This window comes from Haliotis cracherodii, unplaced genomic scaffold, assembly GCF_022045235.1.
Source record: "Haliotis cracherodii isolate W230 unplaced genomic scaffold, xgHalCrac1.p SCAF_2, whole genome shotgun sequence".
NCBI lineage: Eukaryota > Metazoa > Mollusca > Gastropoda > Lepetellida > Haliotidae > Haliotis > Haliotis cracherodii.
In genome coordinates, this window is record NW_027266275.1 from 26,256,676 (window position 1) to 26,279,424 (window position 22,749).

At 39.3% G+C, this 22,749-nt stretch overlaps 1 pseudogene; it reads right to left on the reverse strand.

Annotated features, from left to right (window-relative positions):
- Positions 1-11,770: 11,770 nt before the first annotated feature.
- Positions 11,771-14,562, reverse strand: LOC139468911 (toll-like receptor 4; annotated as a pseudogene).
- Between the last annotated feature and the right edge of the window lie 8,187 nt (positions 14,563-22,749).

Genomic DNA, 22,749 nt, shown 5'->3' on the forward strand with positions numbered 1-22,749 from the left:
TTGCCGGATCGAGAATACATTCAAAATCGGCATAGACGACAAATGAGGTCGGTTGGGTTTTTGACATATGAAAAAGCGAAAACTCTCTCGCGGCTTTATCTGGCTCGGGCATTTTGATTGTCTGAGCTTTATGGTGACAATAGGGATTATGCTTTTCTAAACAGTGATCCGAAGTAAACGTCCACAAACATTTGCGACAGATATGTTTGCTTCGATGATTATCATCTCGTCTCACCAAACCAGACAAACTGTAATGAGTACGAAGTGAGACATGATCAAATGGTTCTTCATCATCGATATCGGGCGTCAGGAGTAAGAGATCTATCACTCTCTCTTTTGCCACAAGATCGCTTATATGAGCGGGGAACACGGTGTCTTCCTCGTACCCATACACGTTTATAGCTAACTGATTCATACGTTCAAATCGACTGATATCTTTCAAGGGCATGGGAAAGTTAAAGCCCTTGACATGAAGTGTCGATTCATGTGCCGTGTAACAATGCACTTGTTCTCGCACATGCTCTGGCCCAACAGGGTACAGGTGAGCCAGTACACAATACAGAAAACATTTCTCGTCCTCTATAGTTGGATTATTCAACAGAGAACGTTTGCATTGCAGCTGACTGGGAAAGGGAATGTAGGAAGAGCCGCGAAAAGTTTGAAATTTCACAACAGATAATTTCACACTGATGACATCTTCAAAGTTTAAATTGGAACTCTCCCCTTCCAAATTGTCTAAATCTCTCATGATTTTATTCATGTATTATAAGAATTGCTTGTCTTATTCGTCAGCTAGAGTAGCCGGTTCAATTCTAGTTCTAAATTAAGGCGTCACATAAGTTTTCTCGCCTGTTGGTCCAGTCTTACTCAGTTTAAAATTGACGCATAAGCCCCATTTGATGGCACGTTTTTGTGCCATTTCAGATTCTAAATGTTGAATAACATTGGTTTGAATTTTCAATAAATAGAAATACGGATCGTGGCCTTCCTGACTTTGAGGAATGAAGTCATATTCCCTAGCCCGGCCTCCTAATGATTGTCGAGAATAGCACCCCTGCGGAGCCTCGTTGGGTCTCTGGCGTTTGGCTGCAGAGTCTGCTCCACGACCAGTTTGAGAAGACAGATGGTTTCGTTTTAAGTGTGACGTGAGAGCTTTCGTGGAAGGAAAAGATTTGGAACACGTTCTTCAATTAAACGTTTGATTGTTTGAAGCAGAGCTATCACTCACAGATTGAGTACTGTTTGAACCACGATGACTGTGAGAAATGTGACTTCTATAGGTGGGATAGTTCGGAAGAACGGTATGACAAAATTGACACATCAAATTATCTATGTCATGTAAATGGTGCGTTTTCGTATGCGAATCTAAATTGTCTCTACGATTGAAACTTTTGGAAGAGGTGCTACATGTAAACGCATGAGAAAAAGGCTCGCAATTTCTCTGATGCCTAACTGAAGTTCGTTTGGAGCTGTATACCTTTTGACAAAACACACAGGTATAAACAGGGTTGGTAAAAGTGGACGACATGATGAAGTGCAATAACAAATAAATAAGAAACCTACAAAAATGTCTAGTTGCTGAAACAGACAAACGTAAATATCAAGGACAAGAAAACGAGTGAGCACGTATGTTACAAAACGTCGTGAACAGTAGACAGTGTTTCACAATTTACATAATTTTCTTTGATTACATTTCACATTTCTAATACCTTGACAACGTTTGTTAAATTTGAGAGAAACTAAGATAAATAGATGTGACGTCCGATTGTAAACTGAGAGTTTTGTGTTTCCTGTCTATTTTCATAGGTCTTATCAGTAGCAGTGCCTACATGCGCATGTGTCACGAGCCGAGATCATTTCGCTTTTAAAGCTGAACTTCTCGTGAAATACTAAGGGTTCGTGCGCTCTTTTAACCCTTGAAACGTTTGATGCGTGTCATTTAAATGCTTTATAATATCTTTGGATGAAAAGGGTTAACCTCACGATCATTTGCTACCAACGAGACAACGCTGCATGGTTGGCTGGTCAACACTTCAGTCTAGAGAGAATTTTAGAATTCCTGATAAACGATTCAAAGTGACATTCCAATTGGCTCAGCCATTCAACATCAAGAGAAAACTTGGAATGTTTGGATAAACTATTCCGAGCGACATTCCAATTCATTCAATTCCAGTAAAGATGATTGATGGTATTGGTTGAATCAGATTTTTTCCATCCAGAAATGAAAGGTCCGTCTGTATTTTGTAAGCAAAAACAAAATATATATATTTCCTGGCAGTCGACTGTGATGATCAAATGGTGAATGAGGACATTCTCCTCTTCGGCTCGATGACGACATTCCATTTATTTATTGAGTAGCTATATCAAGCGATCGAGGATTGTTTCATTCTTTCACGATAGGGTGACATTCCATTTGATGACGATCATTCTGGTGTGTATCTGAAGGTATCTACACCGACTACATTCCAAATAGCTGGCATTCCTAAAGAATTCCTCAACTAAGACATTTTAACAAAGGCCGCATTCTTCACATTCTTAACATGCATGCATAATTTCTCCGTTCTCATTGACGTCATGCATGTATATTAGCATAACACGAGGCTTATGAATATTCATAAGGCACCTTACACTGAAGGTAGGGTAGCTCAACAATATAAACTACTAACAACATATTTAATTCACCTTTAAACCCCTGCCTCTCAACTGGCCGATTATAATGCAATGTGACTTTGTAGCTGTAAGAAAATAACCTTGAGTTTATTCAGTATTGAAGGCCTCGTGGCCAGGAGTACAATTTCTTTCATGTAACGTGAGTACGATAGTGGCATGTGAGTGTATTACATAATTTCTTTAATACAGATTCACACTTCTGCTTAACGGTGAACTGGCAAATTTCACTTTAGATGAAGAGCAAACAAAACCTCTGATAACATTAAAAAAATTTAGACTTCAGGGAGGTAAATTTCTGTCTTGATGAACAAAGATGAAAATAACGAGGAATTAAACTATCTCTGCTTTTCTGGTAATATGGGCAAACTAGTGTAAAATGATATTCATCTTCTAATTCTAAAAAATTACATTTGTCACAGAACATTAATTCAGGTTGTATAAACTGCCAAAGGGCTGTTTTTGTACTTTTAAACCATGTGCTAAACATCGAAATTTCGCCAAAACTCTTACAAGATCCTTATCAAAGCATGAGGTTATATAGAGTTCAGTTTCCAATGGTGATTTATATGACGCATAATGGTTCAGGAACACAGAATTGTTAATCTTTTGACTCCAGTTTTGCACAACAAAGTCAATACATCTTCTCTTGAATAATTCCATAAAACAATGTATATGTCCACAGTCCTGCGATATCCACGCATAACCAAAACCAGATTAAAACAAAAGCATTCTCACATGAGATGCCCAATTAACACCACCATTATCATCTTATACTTTCAGCATTTTATAACAAGCATGTGGAAGTCGATTTGAATTCATGCGTATAATTCTACACCAATATCTTAAACTTCGGCTGAAATAAATAACACTTAGATAATAACGGCCAACTTCACCAAGAACCGTATTACATGATGCTTTATTACTGATTGACAAATATCTCTTAAAAAGAGAACTTTGGACTTTTTCTATAGTTTCTCTTAATATAAATCCCCAAATTTCACTTCCATAAGAAGATATCGGATCTATTTTACTATCGAATATAAAAACAATTACCTTACATGACAAGTACGGATAGAGCTTAGTCAACTTAAAAATAGAAAAACATGCTTTCTTTGCCTGTGTGGCTAGGTTTTCACAGGCCTTAGACCATAGAAGACCTGATGAAAAGACAATGCCCAAGTATTTATAATATGTTACTATTTTCATTTCTGTATTTTTATGGTACCATTTTTCAACTCGTTTAATAACACCAACATTTCTGAATACAATTATATTTGATTTATCCATATTGACTTCTAGACCCCAAGTATCACAAAACGATTCCAATTTATCTAATTTTCTCTGTAACCCAATTACACAGTCTGCTACTAAGACAATGTCATCCGCAAACAGCAACAATTTGATTTCATCAATAAACTCATTCACAAAAATACCTTTTGTTACACTATTATCTAAATCGGGAGGAAAAGGTTTATGAAGAATATAAATAACAGAGGGCTTAACATACAACACTGTCGGACTCCACTGGATGTCTGAAATGCGTCAGTTCTAAAATTTCCCGTACGAACACAAGCAAAAACATTTTCATACATATTTTTTAACACTTTAAACATTCTGCTATGTATGCCTTTCTTTAAAAGCAGATATAATGATTTAGTTCTATCAACGGAATCAAACGCTTTCCGGAAGTCAATAAATGCAACATAAAAACGATTCTTTGGTTTTCGAAGATATTTTTGCGCTAAATATTGTAGAACAAAGATGTTATCGCTAGTCGAATGATCGTGTCTGAAACCATTCAAGGCCTTAGTATATCTTTCAAAATGTGGAGAATATTTCCAAATAAGTGACATCAGATTTCTAGTCGCTGGACGTGATAGCTACTCTTGTGGTACAAGACACCATGAATGTGCAGCACGTGAAGGCTACTCCTATGGTACAAGACAACATATATGTGCTGCACGTGAAGGCTATTTATGTGGTACAGGACACCATGAATGTGCTGCACGTGACGGCTACTCCTGTGGAACAAGACACCATGAATGTGTTGCACGTGAAGGCTACTCCTGTGGTACAAGACACCATGAATGTGCTGCACGTGAAGGCTACGCCTGTGGTACAAGACACCATGAATGTGCTGCACGTGACGGCTACTGCTGTGGTGCAAGACACCATGAATGTGCTGCACGTGAAGGCTACTCCTGGGGTACAAGACACCATGAATGTGCTGCACGTGAAGGCTGCTCCTATGGTACCAGACACCATGTATGTGCCGCACGTGAAGGCTATTTATGTGGTACAAGGCACCGTGAATGTGCTGCACGTGAAGGCTACTCCTGTGGTATAAGACACCATGAATGTGTTACTCGTTAAGGCTACTCCTGGGGTACAAGACACCATGAATGTGCTACACGTGAAGGCTACTGCTGTGGCACAAGACACCATGAATGTGCTGCACGTGAAGGCTAATCCTGTGGTACAAGACACCATGAATGTGCTGCTCGTGAAGGCTACTCCTGTGGTACAAGACACCATGAATGTGCTGTACGTGAAGGCTACCTTCGGGGTACAAGACACCATGAATGTGCTGCACGTGAAGGCTACTCCTGGGGTACAAGACACCATGAATGTGCTGCACGTGAAGGCTACTCCTGTGGTACAAGACACCCTGATATCCTGCACATGAAGGCTTCCCCTCTGGCAAAGGCTGAAGAGAGTGAGTGAGTGAGAGTATGGTTTTACGCCGCTTTTAGCAACATTCCAGCAATTCCACTGCGGGGGACACCAAAAATGGGCTTCACACATTGTACCCATGTGGGGAATCGAACCTGAGCGAAAGTTGTAATCACTAGGCTACAACCCCCACCCCACCCCCGGGAAACTCGAGCAGGACTTTGAAGGAAGAGTGCCAAGCGTGGCCTTTGGGGAAGGTCACCTGCTGATAGTAGCTGAGCGACGAGGGTTGTCTCTGTGCCGATGAAGAGAGGAAAGTTCATGGCAAGGAGAGGGATAGTAGCTCGGCCAAGGATGGTAATCCGGGTAGGCAGCGTCATAGGAGTATCATCAACATGATGGGAAGGAGTCCATATACTGTGGGTAGCAATCCCAATCATGCGCTGGGTTTGTGTAGACATTATACAAAGCAGAGTTGTAAGGAAAGTATCATCGTTGATGTTGATAGTCATAAGAACGAGAACTATAACGTAGGAGAAAGTCAAGTGCGAGTGTTCAATGGAATCAGTATGAAGTTCATCTTCTAAACCGATATGTGATGAGTCTGAAGTGAATCTCTGTGAGAGATGATGGGTAGATGACCGATCCCCTGATCCGCAGAGGTGTGTCGATCCTTGGAGGTTCTTCCAACTATGGGGTAATGTTTAACCATAGAGTTACATTGCTCCTTTGAGATGAATCGCTCCTTAGAGGAGCAGCAATTGTTTGAAGTACAGCGATCCTTAGAGGTGCATAGGTGCATCATGTGAGGTATAAAGAACCTTGGAAGTTTGTCGAACCATTGAAGTGTGCTGCTTCAGAGGTGTGCCGATCTTGAGAGGTTCGCTGAACCTTAGAAATGCGTCAATCCGTGGAGGAATCACGATCCTTGGAGGTATGGGGAGTCTGGGAACATCGCCAATCCCAAGATTGCTGACCCTTAGAAGATCGTAAATTCAAATTCTGTGATTGAACTGTGGAGGAAAGCTTTTCCGCAAAACGCTGAATCTTCCCATTGATTCTCACCGCAGTCATTGAGATGCCCTCAGGCAGGAAAAAGCTTGACATTGTTGGTTGCAGTAGACAAGGGTGACAGTAGAAAAAAAGACATTCGCGAGCGTTGCCGACTCTGAGGAAAATACTGGCTGTACGTCCGAACATATACGTTTATTCGCGGTAGACGCTAAGTGTAGATTCTCTGTAAGGGTCTGCGTGGTCAAGACAGAAACGTCTTCCTCGAGAAAGATCTCAGATACTCAAACGTCATCGACAGATAAGACAGGAAATACGGGGTTAGACAATTTCCCTATCGTTGCAACTGTAGGTAGTTTTGCGATGTTTTTAGACTTCTTCATAGGAGTTTTCTTCTCTTTTTTGGGTCGATTTTTCAGCAGACTTTGAAAGATTGTCTTGTTCCCTACGCTGACACTTGTGAAGATAAATGTTGAAAGATGCTGATTGAGGAAGTCAATACAGTGAGAACACCATGCAGATGAGCAGCAGCGCCCGCAGGAATCTGAAGTGAGTTGGAAGGAGAAAAAAACGTCTACAAGTTAGACAAGCAGGATGACGCATGGCTTGTTCTTCCATGTTGAAAAGAAACGACCAAAGAAGATGTCTTGAGGTGTTCAAAGAGGGAAAATTGGAAAAAGAGAAAAAACAAATGGATTATCTTGCAAGATGCACGTCACCACTCCTTTTGGCGATAAGAAAGAGAATGAGTTGGCTGGGGAAAACACATGTTCAGCCTGTGTAGGTCGACTGGCATGACATCCAGATGGGAGGTGACCATGTGATGACATGCACAGTTCATGATGCAAAAGTATTTCATGAAGTGGTGTATTTCTCATGTAAGTCAGCAATCAACATTCAGCAACTCTTCAACTACACTGATGAAAACACAACACAATATATAAAGACGCTAAAAAGAAGTAGTAAGTTAGGACGGTACGATGACACCAACTAAATTGTTTTCATATCAACATATGAGCCATATATGAATCAATTTTGTGTTCCAGTGTGCAATAATTAAGACACATAATATTCTAACAATTCTGTTGGTTCAACAAATGGCAAGAGAACCTGACCAACATGTTTAGAGTTTCGTGTCAGTTGGTCCTCATGCCATGCTGGAGAAGATTTAACAACCACAAAATATTCAGCACTGGGTTAATACATATCTTTGTGGTCATATGCCACTTTAACATCAGAGGTGGCCAACTCTTAATCATGTAACAAGGTAAGTTTTTTAAGGATTCATGAATTTTAAATGACAAATGAAAAATTAATAAATGTACCAAATCGTACTAAATTATCTAAATTGGACATAACATTGTCAGAAAAAAAATAAGTGCTTAAGGCTGAAAAAGATAACAGTTTTGGTTCTCAATCACCACCCACATCATCATAAGGTCTGTCGCATGTTTCGTTTTTATTTTCATTAAAAAGTTTCTTAAAAATAAATAAATAGAAATCCTAATATACATAAAAACAATGTGATCCAATACAGCACACAGGTTCGTCCCTTTACATGCTCACTGCTTTACTGCGCATCTTGTGTTATGGTCATACTAGTTTGAACAAAGCTAACAAAAAACAACAACCAGTCCCCCCTGCACTATATTTTCAAAAGTCATTTCCTGAGAACCAATTCTTTCATTTTTTTAAGCCTAATGTTACCTTTTTGCGACAGTTAGTTACTCAGTAGATAGTACTGTATGATTGCTCATATGACTATTGTACCACCCAATAGCCACTACAAGTAGAAGATAAAATTGGCATCAGTCCGGACTAGTAAAAGCAACCACACACCACTGAGGTTTTCCCTTATGTTTGTCGTGTGGGATAGTTGTACACAAAATGAAAAATAAAATGTCTTGACCAAATTGAACCTGCTCCCTTTCTAAGATTGGAAAAAGTAAAGCAAATCTTAAGAGTTTTTGAGAATCCACATGGTATTGATTCAACTTGTCTCAAATAATTTTTTGGGGTGAATATAAAAACATTCCTTGATTTTATTAAGGATAACAGTTAATCTTTGAGATTTGATATGTCATTTATACCAAGTTCTCTGATCAAACAATTAATGTAATAATGCTCACATATAATGGTTATGTTATTTGAGACCTTGTCAGTGGGAACAACTACAAATTTTCATGTGGCACAGCCAGACTTTGAATGACATTTGGCTGGGACAACATGAGACATGCCACTGTAATGCCTGTATATTATGTAAAAGCGTTTTATAGGTGTGAGGACTCAAATTCTGGTCATTCAGATATTCATACGTTTTAGTTATACTTAAAAGGCCTTGACACAACTTTAGGGGAGCCAAGGAACCTTGGCTTGCCGTGTAGCAAGACGCTAAGCTGAGGTTCGCATATAATGCCAGATTCTCTTAATCCGAGACAAACATCCAGGTACCGTCGCTCAAGCGTACAACACATAAGGCAACATAATGTTTGATACTCACATGAACTTTTATGAAGGTCAGTCCATCAACCACTACACCAAATGTATACTTAGCTCAGAACATCAACTCCAGCGTATTAACAGTTTCGATTATCTACAGATTCCACAATGAATGGACAACAGACCATCGAAACTATAGAAAAGGTATCCGGCATTTAGCATGAATGTTCTTAGATTTTGGGAAGCCATTTCAACCTCATAGTATTACATTTAACCGAAATGAATGGACCAGGCAATCAGCGGTACAGAAGCTTAGATTTATTTAGTGATGTAAAACTTGAGAGGAGAGGCTGTGCCAGACGACGTCATGTGTCCTTAAACCATACCATCCAACACTTTAGTATGGTGAGTCTTCGTTGATATAAATTCTCTGAAAACGTCGGGATATATTTTTGTTTTATACTTAAAGTTAATTTAAAATGGTGAAATCTGCTTGTGATAATATTATTGAGCTGTCACTAAACACAATTTCATATTTATTGAACGTATTATTAAGTATCCAAATATATAGATAACTGCAGTTTTGAATTTTGGAGAACTTGACCTTTCAAATGACTCAACCAAACGAAGGCCTTGCCTAAAAGGTCAGGCATGTCATGGCATAACATAACAACGGTCTAATGGCCAACCCCTCGACTGAACCACTATAAAGGCTCATTCATTTACAGAATACAGTGGTGTGTATGATCGCAAGAACTTCACTATGGACACCTGTAACACTTGCACTGGTTACCTCACAAAGCCTGAATTGAATTCAAGATCCCAGCACTGGTATTTACATGCTACCATGAAACAGCCACAATCTAAGACACTGTAACGCCTCCGTTCCGAAAAGTTTCAGAAATGCGGCCGAAGACATTTTGGTCATTGATGGTTTCAATACTGTGCTTTATCATTGACAAAAATTGTCACCAGATTTCCAATTGCCATCGTTACACTCATCTCATAGGGCACATCTGAAAACATATCTCTTCAAACTACACTATCCAGTCCAGTTCCACTCTACTTTGACTAGAAACAGATGCAAAAACATGTGAACCGCTATGAGAATTAACTTGGTGAATAGAATCTGGTGAATTATAAATGGATTTTTTCTACTTCTTCTTCTTCTCTTTTCTTCTTCTTTTTCTATTTCTTTTTCTCCTTCTTTTTCAGGTACAATGGACAGGTAATAGACAAAATTAGATAATCAACTACGCACACCCTATATTTCAGACAGCTGCTGTAGCGACTTTTTACCAGTATTAAAAAAAACATAAACTTACTACATTGTAGAAGAAGTGGTTTATTCAAGAAATGCGAGGAGGCCATCGCATGTGTTGAAAAATGTCACATTTGAGAGATGGAGAGAGTAATACATGTTATGTTCATGCAATTTACAGTTTCTCAAAATCATTGCATGAAGCACCTTAATTCCAAGATTTCTACATGTTCATGCATCAGAGGGAGACTGATTAATGATACATCGAGATGGATAAAAATAAAATGTTGCCCTCTAAATTTTGAAACACTTTTAAGTTATGGCTAAACATGACTCACGCAGGCGGTCTGGTTGTGCTGAATAAATTCTTTTCTCCGATTTAAAAACTTACTCAACGTACCTGAAAGCTCAATATATTTACTTCACAATACTAACGGTCTCCTGACCACACTTTTACCATTAAGGGTTAACGTATTTTTAATATTAACGAAAAAAGCAAATAATTTTAATACATTAAAAGCGACAAAAATATTTCCATAATTATAAGAAATCTGTACCAAAAGCAGTGTACGATTCCGACCCATCATGAATAGGTTTTTCAGAATCATAAAGCAAATGCGTGAAACACTAATATACGACCATGAAAAAGTAAGTCAACTCGAAAATAAAAATTGCATACGTATGAATACATCGTGATTAGTAATATTATGTACAATTACAAAACTCAAGCCCCTGATACTAACAAAAGGCTTTGTAGTAACGTGTACGCCCCATTACCTCTTTACACGGGCCATGCAGAGTTGCGTCCCTTAGGCGAACAAGAAAGAGTGGTTCGTAACCTGGGTTTGCTGTGATTTTGTTTCTCGTTGTTAGCACCCCGCTTGTTCGTTTCAACAAAACGACCTGCCCTTTTGGGCTTTTTCCTCACATCAAGCTGATACGACGTACCATGACTCACTAACTCACTTTATTAGTGACTGAGTGAGTGATCTGACGCCAGCTTTTAGCAACACTCCAGCAATATCAAGGCGGGGGGACACCAGAAATGGTCTTCACATATTCTCACACACTATAACAAGTCATTATAATAATAATAATAATAGTAGTAGTAGTAGTAGTAGTAGTAGTAGTAGTAGTAGTAGTAGTAGTAGTAGTAGTAGTAGTAGTAGTAGTAGTACATTTATATGCCGTTGTACTCCATGCATAAGCATACTCTAAGCGCACAGACATTTATTACCCCGGTCAATGGATCAGTGTGCATTGAACAATCATGTTCAGCTCCCTGTGGAGTATACAACCAAAGCTACCTGTTGGGCGCTAGAAGATTAACAACCACATTACCATCTCATCCTACCGGGTACTCAATCACTGCTGGGTTAATAGAGGCACAATTCGAACAAAATCACTCGCGCAAAGCGACACTACATATGCTACATGTGCTTCAGAACTGAAGCCTGCCGAAGGCGGTCACCCATCCAAGGACTCTCCGTGACCGACGTTGGTTAACTTCACCCGATTTGTGACCACGTGCCACCACGTTAATGTAATATGAATTTATATAAATATGATAACAGCGTACATCAATATAGCTCTAGTGTTATAAAGATGAACTAATTTCAACTAAATGTTAAAAATATACATTGAATAAAAATATATAGATTATATCATTTTATGTTATTTACATACATGTTATAAACATGTTAAGCTTTGTGATTGTGTGCACACCATAGTACATCAACACATTCAAGATGTATGTCATTTGTGTGTCTCGTGATACCTTGGAACTAATACGGTGCATAAATTCAAAAGTATGTTTTCTCACACCGTTGACAGTTGACAGCTTTGAGTTAGGAATGTTTAATAACTTATTGCTGCCTTGAGGTTCTCCCAGAACGCTAATTTCTCATCCTCAGCTGTCGGATACCTGATATAGGTACCATACTGAATCTCATCCTGCAAGTCACGACTCAGACTACTGTTGTCAGGCAGTTCAGCATACCACACGACACACAGGACGTCCCTTCCGGTGTGTATGCTCTCCAGCTTGGCCATGTGGACCTCATAGTCGCACCATTCACTTTTCAGGAAGTTAGAAGACAGGACAACGATGGTTTTCCTGCTCGACTGAACCGCGTTCATGATGTTGGCAGTTATGGCTTCCCCAACCATGAAGTCCCGATGGTGTATGCAGAGTCTCAAGCCATGGTGTCGCTCAAGCATGTTACGCATGTCTTCTACAACAAACCCTCTGTCTTCATCAGCATATGAAACAAAAGCATCGTAGGTGAAATTGTCCTCCCCTTCCCCTAGTCTCTGGTATCCCCTGTATTTGCGTCTTGTAGTGTAGTACAGGTAACGTAGCTTCCACCGATAACGGTAAATTACACCAGCTGCAACTATCAGCATGAAGGCTACAACTCCAGACAGTGTTGCGGCTAACAATGGAACAACTATTTTACACTGTTCCTGCAGTTTCAATACAATGTTTTCAATGTTGTTGAATTTCATTCTTTCTCCATTGTCTAACCGACACCTCGTATCATCAGGTCTGTCGATGGAAATGCGGGACTTCGATAGTGCTTCTAAGTACTCAAGTGTACTGCAATCACATACTAGATTGTTTCCCTGGATGTTCAAGTGAAATGTGTCATTTCTCGAGTTCATTATATGACTAATTTGATCTGTAAGATATTTTGGGACATACTCAAATCTATTGTTTGACAAATCCAAAGAGGTGAGAAACAACATGTGTCTGATCATAACAGTCCATGCCTCCATCATGTTCCAGCTCAGATCAAGAATCTGAAGATTGTTAAGTCTTTGGAATATAGGTAATGGTAAATCAAGAATGAGGTTATTGGAAATGCTCAGTATTTCTAAATTTGTTAGGTTGAAAAATAAGTGACCATTCATATCCGACTGAAGTGATTGATATAGGTAATTTTTACTTATGTTAAGGACTTTTAGGGAAGATGCGTACATCAAGAGCGTAGGGGAAAGTAACTTACAGTTAATATCAGTGAGATCAAGAAATTCAAGAGAATCGACGCCATGAATAGGACCTACCAATCCTGTAAATCTGTTCCGAGACAAATCCAGTACCTTTACTTGATTGGGATTGAATCTTATTTCATTAATGGAATAATCCAACCTACTATTGCTTAAATTTACAAATGTGACATTGGGAGGTATGTATTTAAGAACGGGAAGTGTTTCTATTTCAGTGACTTCAACTGTCATTCTGTTCTTTTGTAACTGCTCATCTACCCTAGAATTGTTCTCAGTCTGAAAGCTGACAATGTTGATGTCGTTATGAGGAACAGGTCTTTGCTGCGGAGGACGTTGGGAAGTTGCTGGCTGTTGTGTCAATTCAGTCTTCACACTATTCATAGGCGTCAAATGAGTTCTTTCACCATAGACAGCCTTGTCACCTCGTATTGGGTCTGATGGATACTGGTTCATCAAATATATTTTACGAAGATTTGTCATTACTGTAAGGGTTTGTAAATACTGTGCATATGTGAACCTATTACTCTTTGCTGATATGATTTGAACTTTGCGTAGTTTTTTGGTGCAATTTGTGTCCAAAAGCTCAATACTGTTTGCGTCACAGTGTATTTCTGTAAGAGTCAAATTGTCCATATATCGTAAATGATCTTCTTTCAATTCAACAGCGATAGCAAATGGTTTCACGATGCTATTAATATTCAAAACCCTCAGAGGTGAAAACTGCAGCCCGAACAGAGAGTTACCAAGTGTTTCCAAGCCAAGACCACGATTGTGAGAAAGGTCAAGCATATCTATGTTCCTCATTGGCCAAAATGCGTTGGTTTCAATAAATGAAACATTACAGTAGCTGATATCCAGGTGCCTTACATTGGGAGTATTCAGGAAGGATTCATTATAAAGTGTATCAATCAAACAATATCCCCCTTTCCTGACAAAATAAGAGTTGTGAGATTCTTTAGTTTCGCAAACCCTTCACCAAATATGGCGTTCTTTACACCATCAATGATCAGTGTCTGAAGAGCCACCAAATCGCCCAGACATGCATCGGGGTACTTTTCATCGAAGTCATTGGTATTTCCAGCAATATCCAAAGTATGCAGCTTTTTCTGTTGTCGAAAAGCTCCCTTTGGGTAACTTTTGCTGTTCAGAAGAATCCTGTTCCCATGAAGGTTCAAGCGTTTCAGATTTACAGCTCCCCAAAAACTATCAACATTCAGAGAAGTCAGGGCGTTGTCAGACAGATCCAGGTATTCCATGAAAGAGAACCTGCCAAAAGATCGTGCTGCTAGTTTGATGCTGTTGTTAGACATTAGGAGAGTTGATACAGTGGATGGGATGGTTTGGGGAACCCTGTTCAACATTTTGTTCGAACAGTTGGCGATGATCCCATCCTTTGCAGTTACGGTGCATACACATGGAATGCAGGTAACATTGGATGGCAAACAATGAATAAAGTTAACACTACCCAGCAGCAGGGTCATCCTCAGGATAAGAGCCATGTCTGAAATGAAATTAAACCATTTATAACAAGCAGACGAAAATGAATATACACAACTCGTCAAAAATACCGCACCACCAATTTGTAAAGATTTTAAAATGGTACACTGTGTTGAAACATAATATGCCTGCAGCATGTTAGCCACCATAACTGCCAGCCTTGTGGGTGCGTTTATGCAAACAGTATGCACACCTAAGGGGTGTCTTTAGAGAAATTCATGTATGATGACGTCTTGACGTTCATGCGTTTTTACTGTTATTAATTTTGAATGAAAGTTCTACCACTTTGAAGGTGAATTGCCACCGTGTTGAACACTAATCATACTGTTATCAATTGACTCATAGAAAACACACATTGACTGGACATGTGAGGGACTTGCCGAGATCAGGGCGTCCATGAAACACCAGTGCCAGAGAGGACAGGGTCCTTGTACGCGAGGCCAAAAAGCTGCCAACTTCGTCATCACTTGCATACCCACAACAGAATCGATTGAATGCAGCAAAAGTATGGGCCGGAAGACCAATAAAACGTCCACTACTCTCACCCGAACATATGCGGGGTAGTTTAGTCTGGTGTCGAGCACACTAGAACTTGAGGTCACAGAGGTGATATTGCACCACACTTATGGGAAGGAAAAGGGGAACATCATATCATCAGTGCAACATCCAGAAAGCAGTGACATGTGGTGGCGGCTCAGTGATGGTATGGGACGATGCATACTTGATTTGGTCACAGTTCAGGGGACATTAAAAGGACAAAGGTGTCAAAATACCTTTGTTGTGCCCTATTTGGATAACCATGCACTTGCCACGCGTCCTGTCTTCATGGACGCAAATGCTCGACCCCACCGAGCACAAGCTGTGACTGAACAACGCCCGAAGACCCGAATCCAATCGAGCATCTATGGGATCAGTGGCGACGAAGGGTTAGAGCCAAGGACCCTCCTGTACAGAATGATCGTGATGATCTGTTGATCTCATTTCTGACAGTTTCTATTTATCCCCTATTATAATCCTTTTCAGTGGCGAATAAACTTGTGTTTTTGTCTATGCAAATGCTCATTTCCCCTATAATTCATGAATTTAACATCTCATTTTACATTCAGTAACACTGTTTTATTGCTTTAGTTTTGCTTGGCAGCTTCTCCTTATCAATCTCTTTTCTGATTATCAAAATGTCGTGGTGGTGCGATACTTTTGAAAAGGTGTATATATGACTGAAATTGAAATTGAAGAGACCAAACACAATTTCAAAAACCAAGAGTTTGTTCAACTCTAACAGAGACATGTAGTTACTACCTCATGGCTTCTAAAAGGAGCGTGGTTATTTTATTCTTTGAAACATAGTTCCACTGTTTCGTTGTACTCCATATAACAGAATCACAGAATCGCAATATTTTCAATATGGCTGTCTTGGTAGCCATGTTAGTAGTTGGGGGGGGGGCGTTACAGGACAAGGACAGGCACGTTTTTAAGTCAAATCGGAAACATGTATCAGTAGATTTATTGTAAACTCCAACGCAAATGTCTTGTAGATTTACTTTCTTTTGCAAAATTTCCTCGGATATTTCTTTTGTAAACTTCCCAAAGCTAAGCGGGGATTACGAAGAATGATGGTAACAAATACAATGCGGATATCCACGAATACTTGGGAAACGAGTTGTCCATTTTATGGAACTAATTAGTCTGATGGTCCAAAGGCATCGTCACAATCTTTGTGTAGGATGACAATTTCTATCCCTTAATGATTAACTCTTGATCATGAATGTATTTTGCTATTCAAATATAAATTTTATTCATAATACCTCGTTTAAACTCATAACTGAAATTTCATTCATCTATTCATACTAATTTACACATTCATACACAAAAATGTACATCCACATCGAACACACACAGATTGATGTGCAGTGGAAAGACTTAGAGCTGGCTGAGAATATACCATCGACAGGGAACGTATACATGCACCACATTTCAAGTTTAGATTGTACTCACATAGGGCATCAAACTGAATCTAACCATGACAACATATAATGCATTAACTGATAGGCTAGCCTACCACCAGCATGTTGTCTCGAAAACATTAGTTTGATGGTTTGTTTAATATCCAGCGAAATACACAAGCAATATTTATCTGACGCTTGTTTACAGCTAAATAAGCAATATGGTAAAGATGTCATGTGATAAGAACGGCCTAGTGCAATATGCGATTTAAGGTACCGACTTTCAGTAACTTTATCAGTATGCAATGTGCAGAGTAAGGCTTCACAGAAATGATGTCAAACGGGTCGATGTCCCCAAATGTCATAAGCTAAGTAGCCATTATCAGTCATGCTGAGTCATCTACAAATCAAACGTTTGGGTCGAGACAAATTCACATATCGGTTTTAGTTTTAGTTCCTAGATTGTCTGGTCGTTTGGCAACAAAGTATCACTTAGGTTTTATGCAAATTGTGTGAGTGTCACAACACACCCTCAGTGAGTTATCTACGACACTTAGCCTTGATCTTGGGTTTTCCTCCATATTGCTTAGCCAAACTGGATGAAACATCCTTTCGATTCTGCCTTTGGAAATGCTATTTCGGCTGATTGGATTACTGGTATCATTCAGGTCAAAGACATGATGAAGATGCAGAAGGTTTTCAATGAAAAAGTGAAAATACCACTCCGAGATTTGAGCTGAAAATGTAAAACCCGAAGGCGAGTGATAAGCACAAGGGCTATTCCGACCCTGAGGGCTTACATTTTCAACCAAAACGAAAGAGACGTGTTTTCTCTGACTTATTTAACGTCGAAACAACATTTATTAATAGTTGTTATTTATTATGTATAAACATGCGTTTCGACAGTCTAAAGAAACGCCAGTAAAATATATCTGGCCAGGAAATATACGCTAAACATTGTACCTTTTACCACTTGTTTTCAACCAGTTCTGAGGTTTGAATTAGTGTGTCGACCACTGATCTATGGTGGCCGAGAGGGGACATCGCTTTCTCGCTTTCTAGCTTTCTCGCGGTTAAGCAATATCCCCTCTTGGCAACTATAGGGGACCGCATGTGATATCTGCTGCAATTTGGAGGGAATGTTGAACTTTTCTCAATATCTACTTCAAACATAATTTAACTGTACAGACGTAGGTGATTTTAAAACAATCCACAGATTTTTGCGTAAAATGTATTGATTAATTTATGGCCCTATTCAGTTGTATGTGACCATCACGCCGAAAGCGCGTGGCAGATTATGACAATACGCTCTAAATAAATCAGGTTAAAATCTAAATATATACTTTTCAAAGAAGTTAAGAAGACTATGGTTAATTAGTCATGGCTGATTGTTTTTTCCAAAAATACAAACTTATAATTGTGGGTGTTCTATAACTTAGTATATGATGTTACTGTTATGTTATGTGTGTCATACTGTTATCTGTAAATGTTCTTTTTGACATTTAATGTATGTTTAACTTGAATTGTGTTTCTTGTCTTGTGCAAATCTACAAATATATGTACTTGTATATAGTAATTTGATAAACACCGCTGTGAGTGAGTGAGAATGGTCGCTTTTAACAATAATCCAGTTATATCACGGGGAACACCAGAAATGAAATGCATTACTATGATTATCTATAACATATATTAAATCAGCTATCATTGTAATATTTTATGTTTATCTTAAGCATAGTTTTATCAAAATTATGTATGTGTGTGTGTGTGTGTGTGTGTGTGTGTGTGTGTGTGTGTGTGTGTGTGTGTGTGTGTGTGTGTGTGTGTGTGTGTGTGTGTGTCCGACTCATTGTCTGTGTAAAAATGTAGTAGATAACTATATAACTCACACCAGAATGCACAATTGTTAACCATATACAAGCAAAACGAGAAAATCTTTTTTGTGTATTTTGTAACATATTTATCTACTACAAGATGTTCAAAAAATCTAATCATAAGAAGCAAAATAGCGGTGGGAATTACAGGAATGGATCACTAAATATAAGCAAAAACCGTTTTAATGTACGTTATTATGGGAAATATCGTTTCCTCGCTCTATCGCTTTCTCCCTCTATTGCTTTCTCGCTCTATCGCTTTCTCGCTCTATCGCTTTCTCGCTTTATCGCTTGATCGCTTTATCGCTCTATCGCTTTCTCCCTTTTGCGCTCTATCGCGTTCTCTAATGACTAACCGAAGTCATTTGAAAGAATCAGGTGTTCTTTAACTTCTTTTGAATAGTATGTACTGTAAATCTTGAAATTAACGTCAGAGTTAATTATAAATGAAAAAAAAAATTAGAGTAGAATTAATTAATTATACTTTGCATTTATGTCTCAGAAATGACTGTTGATAAGACGGCCTCACTGCACACTTTGAATAGCGGAAATACCAACTTGAATATAAAACCAATCAACTATCTATTTCCACATTACGGTTACTGAAACAACATGTCATCCAAAAACAAGAAATTACATATGGACATCCGGTAGTATTACCATCGTTTGGGTAAGGACTTCCACTTTGATGACATCTACTCCGCAAACAGAATAAACATTGATATAAGCGTTGTTTTTAGGAAAACACTATTGTTTTTAGGAAGTGCGTACTACTCGGCGCTAATGAACGGTGTTATTTGCTATTTGTTTTGATAACTTGGCCTGGGGGCCCGGAGATTCAATAGCTAAAAATCTTTCTTTTTTTAAACAGAAATAAACTGACGTCCAAAAAAACTTTACCAGTGTTTGAAATCACTCTTGCTCAAAAACAACAAAACATACATGCATGAAGTAAAGTGAATTGACAAGATCCAAATATCAACATAATCAACACTGAAAACGACAATCATACCGCGACCGAGAATGACGTCACAGCCCCCCAAAGTTGGATGTGGTACAAAACTCGAGCTTTCAGAATCATGGACAATACATGGAGTACATAAACAATCGCTCACGTTCAATAACAAGTCATTAGTAGCGTGTGTGACCACCAAATGCCTCAGTACACGCAAAAACTCTTCGACGCACAGAAAAAGTCAGTCGTCTGATGAGGTCACGTGGGATTTGACGCCACTCTTCCTGGAGGGCAAAGATCAGTTCTTGCCGGTTGGCTGGAGAGTGTGGTCGTTGTCGAACACGACGATCCATCAAGTCCCAGCGGTGTTCTATGGGGGACATATCGGGTGAGCATGCAGGCCACGGCAGGGCGTTGACGTTGTTGGCTGCGAGGAAGTTAGTGACAATTCTGGCTGTATGGGCGCTAACGTTGTCATGCTGATAAATGCACCACGTGGCTGCTGTTGGAGAAATGGTAGGACAACTGGACGAAGAATGTTATCCATATAACGCTGAGCTGTCAAGTTTCCGTCAACGATGACCAGCGGTGTCCTCTCCTGCCCACAGATCCCTCCCCACACCATGACATTCCCTCCACCATGTGGTACGACCTCCTGCACGCAACACGCCGCCGTTCGTTCACCCCTTCGGCGGTAAACACGTTGTCTTCCATCAGCCCTAAACATACAAAATCGACTTTCTTCAGTGAAGACAACCCTCTGCCAGTCACGTCGTTGCCAACGTCGTACAGTCCGGGCCCACCTCAATCGCAGACGACGATGTTGCTGTCAATAGCTGTCCCCTGTATGGTCTAAAAACCCTGATTCCATGAGCCCTGAGTCTCCTGGCCACTGTCTGTCGACTAACCCGACTAACTAAAGGTATTTGTCGCCGATGACGTCATTGTCAGGAGGCGATTTCGGAGGCGCAAGGTACGCAAGTACCGGTCATCATGGGGCGTGGTCACCCTGGGTCTGCCTGTTCTTGGCCTGTCAGCGGTCCGCCATGTGTTGTCTGTAACGTTGCATCAAGTTGGTAACGGCAACACGGGAGCAACCGAAGGTTCGTGCAATATGGGCGTGGGTGGCTCCCATCTGTACCATACCCAAGGCTCGTTCACGTTGTTCGACTGTGAGTCGTGGCATATCTTTTGTGTGTTTTTTTTTATCACTGTGGATGTCTGACTTGCCGTTGCAATTGTTTTATACCCTTACCCGCACGTGCATTTGCAAAAACAAGCAAAACGTGTCAAGATTAACAAAAGCGCGACAATTGGCCATTTGTGGCATTTTCGCGTTTTTCGCATTGTCGCTCTTTGATAATCCTTTTCTTTATTTTACAAAAGGGCGACGATGCCGTAACGCGACATTTTCAAGGTCAAAATATGTCTCGTTGTCGCCCCATCACAAATGTGTATAAAGTTCAGTTATTGTTACAGTTAGGAAGTTCAACCTGATAAATGTACGTCTTGAAATGAAAACGCAAGTCCGTCCGCGAGTCCATAACGTTTTATTGTGAGCACTTCTCTAAAAGTGCTTAGTGTTCAACTCCCAGTTCCAAACACGTAGTACCTCCTCAATAATCAACATACCTCCAGTGCAGTGGTCTTCCGGAAGATCCTACTCTTGACCGTATTAGACAACTGACGAGTGCACGCCTGACCTGTGACCTCGTTGCAACCCTCGTGATGTGTTTGCCGAAGGGAGAGGGGTAGGAAATGTGTGCTCCAGCCCAGCGCAGAGCTCGCGACAAACTGTGTACTGAATGTTGTATACAGTATATTGCAGTTGATATACTGTATACTGCATGTGTTACTTAATTGGGGAAATGTTACAACTTTCAAGATTCAAGATTCAATTTGCATATATTTCATATACAACAGACCGCCGTCATATATCACTGGAATACTGCTGAGAGCGGCGTTAAAACAAATTGTTATTCATAATGGAGCGCTGCAGTCATTTAAAATAGAACCGTATACATATGTACATGTAGTACCAACTCACTCTATTTGATATCAGATTTTTATAAGCAGCCACATAGGGATGATAAAGGACCCCTCGCTGATTAGGTTCTTGTTTACTTAAGAGCAGAGTTGGCCATGTTAGATGATATAACCAAAATCCGGGAGCTCCGGCGGGGCGCAAACTGGTCTTGTTAGTGTATGGTATGAGCTGTGACGTTGACCCAAGAGAATAATGTTAAACATGAGACCAACTCAAGTCTGTAATGATTTGGAAAGTCTAGATTTCCACAGCTCTAGCCTGAAATTAAGAATTGTTCTATGCTCCATTTTAATTGTATTATTTTCATTTTGTAGACATTGATGGACCAACCAGGAAAGAAATTGATGGAATGTTAATATCACATGTTACCACTGATCCAGTTAAATTCATCACACAATAATAAATTAGTATTTGACATAACGGCATTTGATTATTAGGACATGATCATGTACATGTTCACTGTAGTAATGTACACACCAGTCAACTTGATTATAATTTTTATCAAAGTGTAGCATCAGATAGTGATATACACGAATATGATCAATACTATGATAAATGTATTATCAATTTCGTATTATGAATTAGATACACAGAAATATGATAGTAAAACAAATTATTTTAATCTATTCTCGTGAGTAGGTAACGAGAGATCTAGGCAACTCACTAACGTATCCATTTATGAAAAATGAAATATTAAAAGTTTAGGGGTTTGAACATGCATATTGAATGACAGGGAAGAAAGCCACGCAATAAGTAAATTATGAATCAAATTATGTTATAAATGTAACAGAATATTTAGAAAATACAAGTTTAAATTCTCATTGTTGGAAGGTGTTTAATAATTATCTAGATTTTGTTTGATTGTTTGTTGTTTAACGCCGCACTCAGCAATATACCAGCTATATGACGGAGGTTCGTAAAAAATCCAGTCTGGACCAAACAATTTAGTTATTATCATCAAGAGCACCGATCTACGCATTTGGGATACGATGACATGCATCAACCAAGTCAGCAAGCCAAGTCGCCTTCGTACAAGCATGGGTTGTTGAATGCCTATTCTAACCCGGATCTTCACGGGTATTTTTTTTAATAATAAGGTACAATGAAATTCTGTTTATGTCTATAATAAGTGTGTATAAGTAGATGGATAATATGTCCATACACGCCAAGTAAATGGTATATGAATTAATTTAAATGCAAATGATTCAATGATGAGTTATTTCACAAGTACATATTTCAAGACATGTATTTGATATTCATAATAACTCAACAAAAGCTACACAATGGCAACAAAACGGTACCAGCATCACAGATGCCAATAATACATATAATTACTTAAGTTAAAACATGTATCTAAATAGAAAATTAGAAGG